This window comes from Ciconia boyciana, chromosome 1, assembly GCF_034638445.1.
Source record: "Ciconia boyciana chromosome 1, ASM3463844v1, whole genome shotgun sequence".
NCBI lineage: Eukaryota > Metazoa > Chordata > Aves > Ciconiiformes > Ciconiidae > Ciconia > Ciconia boyciana.
Window position 1 is genome coordinate 50,241,018 of NC_132934.1, and position 6,695 is coordinate 50,247,712.

At 38.6% G+C, this 6,695-nt stretch overlaps 1 long non-coding RNA gene across 1 annotated transcript; it reads left to right on the plus strand.

Moving 5' to 3' along the window:
- The first annotated feature begins 718 nt into the window (after positions 1-718).
- On the plus strand, positions 719-5,818 carry LOC140661165 (uncharacterized). The gene is made up of 3 exons (XR_012045655.1): positions 719-810; positions 2,548-2,784; positions 4,532-5,818. It is a non-coding gene; the product is annotated as an uncharacterized lncRNA (long non-coding RNA).
- Positions 5,819-6,695: the final 877 nt, after the last annotated feature.

The following is a 6,695-nucleotide window of genomic DNA, read 5'->3' on the forward strand; positions in this document are numbered from 1 at the left end:
TAGAGGGAGAATTTTCCTACTTTTTCTGTAATAAAGTCCATCCCAAGAAGCTCAGAGGGGAAAAGATGTTACTGCCTTTAGGAATTATGAAAACACTTATGCTGCCTGTCAATACCCAGAGGTAGGAGGGTATGTGTTCGGTGTCCAAGTCCTCCTGAAATGCAAAGTGGAGTATGTGGAGGACTGAGCAACTGAATGGGAGAGGACTTACAACATTGAATATTGGTGCACTACCCTATTAATGGTTTTAAGTCATTTGTGTGCTTTTATGGGAATGTGGGACCCTTTCTGATATAAGTATTGCTTTAACCCCACTCTTTGCCCCCTGCTATGTCACTGAGAAGATAAACAACTTTTTAAAAAAAACATCCCAACAACAATATTAAGTTACTATATAATTTTAAGGCCCATGACCATACACAGGGCCTGGCATTGATAAGCTCTCCTTCCCAGTCTGACCTACTTTGACTACAGCTTAGTCAATATAAATAAATCATGATTAGAACAATCTTGGTTTCTATATGATTTTATTACTCCAATTTAGCAAACTTACAGGGCTACATGCTGCTCCAAATACTGATTCCCGGAAAGTTACAGGCAACTGCATGTTAACGTTATTTATATAACAGTCTTTTTATTAAATTTTGATGGATAGCATCTGCTTCATTTGCTCACAGCTTATTTTGTGGACCTTTCAAAGGGCAGTGGTGGGAGAGAAGACAGGAAGCCTGCCTGCCTGCCTGCCTGCTGTTGACTGCTCTGCCTGGGTCCAGTGGAAGCCTCTGCAGGAAAGAGATGAGCAGCTGCCCTGTGAGAAGCAAACATACCCTGGGGGAAGAGCTCCTGGAGCGTGGGGCTGGGCTGGGAGAGAGGCACATACAGCAGGCACCCAACACTGCCAGCACAGGTTGCAGACTCCTCAGAAGAATGGGGAGCTGACATAATCTGCGCCTGGGGGTGGAAAGAAAGGCTTTTTTTTAGGGAGCCTGGGAAAAAAAAGTGTAGCCTTTATTGCAATCTGGAATGTTACTGGAATAAAACCAAAGCAGGAGGACAGGATCTGTCCTGCAAGAACATGGTGGCCCACAGGTTCAGGTTCTTCCTCATTCTAAGTTTCCACTACAGAAAAAGGTATTTTTCTTGGGCTGCCTTCTAATAGATCCCAGCTTTGATGATCAAAGACTGGTTAGCATTGTTGTGGTTGCTGTGGTGAGGAAGAGGGGCAGGCAAATCTGCCTCAAAGTCTTCATGAACCAGCTAGGTAAGTGCCAGTTCCCATCAGGAAAGGACAAAACCAGATCCCCTGTTTGGCTGCCTCTCAGGGGCCCTCTCCACCTCCTCTATCTTTATATCTCATGCCTGGGCTTTACTGGCTCCCTAGCATGACATCCTCCACATTCTCTAATATACTACTGCCTGTCTCTCCTTTCTACACTATGTATAATAATTTCTTCCAATCACCTGTAGTAAACTGTTCTTTACTATAGCAATGGAGTTCCTCTACTAAAAATGCAAGTAAATATTGACCCAAGCTTAGTAAACATTGATCCATGTAAATATTGATCCAGGCACAGCCTGACAAGGTAGCTAAAGAGACGTAAAAGTAATTTCTGGATATTCTGAGTATCAAAGATTCCTTCAGCACTCTGTGACCTCAGAAATTATAGTCCTGAACTTCTTGACATTTCTACAGATCAAAAGGACCAATGTATCAGATTTTGGATGTGTGCTACCAGTAGCATTATTTTTCTGCGGCTGTGAAAGCGCTTCTTGTATAACTGTTTGGACAAAATGCAACCAAACTTCAAAAGAGAAAGCCCTCTCTTTGAAGGAATAGTCTCTTCCGTCACTGTTTGTCTTCCCTTCTCTCCCTTTCCCACTCTGCAAGAGCATATACTGTGTATCCCTCACGGTCATCTCCCTGCTCTCTTCTGAAGGGAGTCTGTGGGCTCTACAGGTCACTCCAGGAAAAAAAAAATCAAATTGTCCTCAGCTGAAGTATCTGATGTGTGACCATGCCCTTTACTTTGGTCTCTTTTCTTGGAAAGGCCAATCTGTTCATGTATTTGACACTGGCTTTCCTTTCTGCTGGCGTTTCTATTCTCTCCTAAATCAAACTGTTTTGTCCAGGTATATCCAGCAGCTGCAGGAGCTAACCACATATCAATGTAGCCTTACTACTCACTATGATTTCAAATGCTCTGAACTTAACTTCCACCCTTGAGGAGGAAGTCTGTCCTAACTATTCCTCACACTTTTGTATTGTAGATATACATTTTGAGATCACTGTTACCTCTCTCCCTCAAAAATGCAGCAAATAGGTAAAACTAGACTTTGTATGAGTCCTCCCAGCTCTTAGCCATCCTAGAAACAAAGAGTGAGAGAAAAGTAAAAGTGGTCATGGACCAAAGACCTCAGAACCTCACTTTGACTTTACCTCTTCACCTTTAATGAATGGTGAAGAAAACATATGCAAAAACATTTGCTATCATACACACTGAGATGCCTCTGTATTAGTGCTCAGGTGCTCCATTTGCTGTGTTTCAGTGATAAACAGCATTACATTTTGCTCCTGCCTGGCTTCTGTGTGAGTGTCAGCAGTCTCCTGCCCTCCAGAAAATCTCTTACATGAAGGAAAGAGTGTGCTGGCAGATGCCCCTCACCAAAGGTACCAGGAGGCTACAACTGCCTATGGAAGAGACCTTCCCAGGAAAGAGTGTCACTCTGGGAGTGTGGGCCACAAAAGAGGGAGTGATGACTGGAGAGGAGAGAAGATTAGTTTAGGTAAGAGGAGATGAAATTTCAAGTGAGCAGCTGTTTCATCAGATTTTGGCCTTTCTTTATATTTTGCAGTATCTTGAGTTGGAGTCCAGCCATTTTCAAGGTTCAGATGAAAAATACGAACCTTAATTGTCATTTTGATGGCCCTTAGATCATGCTCTGGACAAGCCTCATCATCCCAGCTGGATTACACAGTGCCCTAGAAAAGCATGACAGTAATTCATGCAAATGTTGGAACTATACTCCTTGCGTGTCCTCTGTTAGTCAGGGGTTATGAACCAGCATTCAAAATGAGACACATCCTGTGCAGCTCTGAACAGCCTATTCCCAGATTATGAAAAACATGGGAATAGCCAGGTCATCCTTGATTTCCAATTTAGTCATTACAGAGAGTAAACTTTTTCAGGGGGAGCAAGTGACTGTATTACTGAGAAAAGTCCTGAAAAAAGGAGTGGAATAGAAAAAAAGGACCTTTACAGCAGGGTTTCTGTCTGTGTGTCTGTATTAAAATGCTAATTTTTGCATGTTGGCAATCTGCTGAGGAAATAAGTAATTTCTAACTTCAGCGAAACATACAAAAGAGTGACTTTGAAGATATAAGCAATGACATCACAAAACTTACCAGTTTTGTTTGAATGGTGTGACCTCACTATAGAGAGGAACTGTTGAGAATCTTAAGGTGGATGGTGATGAGTTACATGAGAACCAACCCTGTCTAAACAGGGTGTGCCCTGTGGGGTTCAAGTGAAAAGGATGTGCTTTTCATAACTCTTGAACCTTTGAAGTAACTCACTGCATTTGAGTCAATTTAAAAACATAATAAAGAAAAATAATCATGTGGGAGCAGAGTCCAAATAGCACAGACGATAGCTAGCATTCAGGATAGAGAAGTGATCATGAGAACACTATACACTGTACTCAAATTTCACCTGATTTGAAGACATGGAAGGGTAGAATACAAGACTCTTCAAGAAGGGTGAAATGGAAGTTCATAAAAAAGGGCAGTAGGAAGCTTTTAAATTGATTTTCACACTATCATGGCTCAGAATTAAAAAAAAAAGTCTGGAATATTTTTAAAATCTTTTTCTATCAATATAGAATCAGATTTCTTCCACTTCCAAGATCACTTTCAGGTTACAGTGTTGTTCAGGAAACAGTCTTCAAAATATCCATTGCATTTCATTAAGCATTTGAAGAGTTATTCACTTTAACTTGTCATTAACCAGATATGGGCTTTCTTTTGACTACAATTTAAAGCATATTCTACTTTTATTCTTATAAATAAGCTCTTCAAAGGATTGCTCTGACCAAGTAATTGCATTGATGTTCCTCAACAGCAATTTTCCATACTCAACCTGGATAAAACATAGTGAGGTTTTCTAAACAAAACAGAGTTTAATTCTACATGTAAAAACTTTTAATGTGATGGCACTTCCTTCACCTATGGAATCACAGTGGAATGTTTACTCTATTGGTAATCAGAAAAATTAAGGCTACCCTTTTTCTACATTATTCATTGTTTTATTTTCTTCTTTACAACATGTTTTTCAGTTCCTTCTTTGTTCCATACCATGTTCCTGGAGCAAACTTCTGTTCCAAAAAGACCAGCTACATTTTAATTTAGAGGATAACTCACATGTCCATTGTGTTTCAACTGAATAAAAGTTAAACAAGACTTTGATTATGAATATTTTTTGTTTGCATTTATTTGTCTCACTTTCATTTTTTGGGTTTTTTTTTTGTTTTTTAGATCTGCGTACGTAATGGATGAATTTATGAGCATGCTAGGACACACCCCCAGGAGACATAAATCATACCATCTTATTGAAATTGCAGCATCCTGTGATTTATGCCATTTCAAAATTTAGCCACTGAATTTCTTGACTCATCTTCATCTATCATAATACACCAGGAACCCAAAACCTTAGAGATCTAAGTCAAGATTTGGAAAAGTGACTAACAGTTTTCCAAAATAGCTGTAATAAGTCTGATTTTCAAAGAGAAATTCAAAGAGCATTTTTTGAAAATCAGGTATTGCATAACGCACTGGAGGATGGACACAGAAAATAGCCAGGCACCCACACCAACTAATCACTTCTGAAAATCTCAGTGTATTGAACTAGTTTGAATCTACCAACTAAATTTAAGGATGGAGTTATTTTGCCTTACAAGTAAAAATTAAATAGGATGTTTCAAAATGAAGGTATCAGCTTTTTATAACAAGATGGCAAGCTTGCCTCTGAAGAAGCCACACATATGCTTGCAAGCAAAAATCTCTTCAGACACTGTTCTTCATTTATAAAACCAAAACCACTGCAAATTGAGTCTTGAGACTTGGACAGGTTGTAACAGTCATCTGTCATGTTGTTAAAGGTCTTCCACTGTGTTTCTGCACCCTGTGTCTCCTCAAAATTATTTGAATCAGCTCTGCAAGAGGAATTAACTACCCTTCAGTCACAATTAGAAAATTCAGCTCTCCAAGGAGGAGTTTACACTGTATGTAACCCGTTCACAGTCTGCAATGCCATTTTTGTGTCAATTTAAAATGAGAAACATTTGGCAAAGGAAGCAATGGAATTAAGTCACAAAAATAAACAATTATTTTTCAAATTATAGGATAAAAGAGAGAAAAACAGGTTTTAAAAATACATCTAAGAAAATGCTAATAATTTAGAGGACTTTGTAGAATCTTTCAGGCCTCACAAAAGCCTTACTTTTGTGGCTTTATTGTTTTTTTTTTCACCTATCCAACTATGGCTATGATTTAGGTTATATTTTAGCCTAAAGGACTAAAAGGCTATTTAGTTCGAAGTGCCTATCTAATAATGATAATCTGTTTGTCAAATGCACATCCAGGACAGAAACCTATATGGCTTACAAAAAGTCCATTCTGCAACCTCACTGGTCCCTCCGGGTCCCAATGATGTTACATTCCCCCAGCTCCAACAGAATAAACCTCTGGATTATGGATTACAGCAAGTTTGCAGGGGCAAGTTAGGGTTACTTAGGGTTAAGATTACTTTAATACATTTTTATTTTGTTCCGTGGCCTTGAAGTGCTAAACTTGAAGTCACCTGAGGTCACTGGGATCTCTTATACCCTTTGTTATAAATGTTACCAGGACATGCAGGAGATGGCATTGCCAAGCTAAGAGGCTCAATGGCCTGACCAGTCTGATGAGCTCAAGTATTCAACTATAATGTCAACAAAATGTGTTGCTCTGGGGATAGATCTCTATTTCATCCCTTGGCACCACTTTACATAGCCTCATTTCTCAGTATATTCTGACTCCTCTCCACAAACATTACTGACCAGTCATTTTATATGAATTTAGTACAGAATTATGGAGCCCCTGCCATCTACTGAAATTCACCCTCCTTTTCTGCGAGTCTCCCCACAACCTCTCAGATTTTGTGTTCATTGAGACAGTTTGGTACTATTTTCCAAAGCAAGCAGCTTCTTCATAAAGTTTATTTTTCAAATAATGAATTGATAATTTATTATGGTATGTTTCAGATTAAAGGAGAACAAAATTGGTGGCACCAAAACAGTACAAAATGTATAAAATGTAACTGCCAAATATGCTGGAGACAGCAAAATGGTTTTTTGTAGTTTTTAAAAGTATTCTTTGAATCCTGAAAGAAGTTTCAGCCTGTCTGAGAGTATTATTTTTTTATGACTTCTCTTATAAGATCATACCTCAGGATATTTTATTTTTAAAAAATGAAACCATAATATGGCCTTCTGTTTATAATAAAAGATTGGTGACTGTAGAAGATTAAAATTCGCATTCTTGTATTTCAGGTCTGAAGCTTTAAAAAATAACATCAGATATCTTTCATCAAGGAAAAACAGAGTCAAATTACTGCTTTATAATTAAAGTTTGTACAATATTTATTGTAGCTTGACTTAGT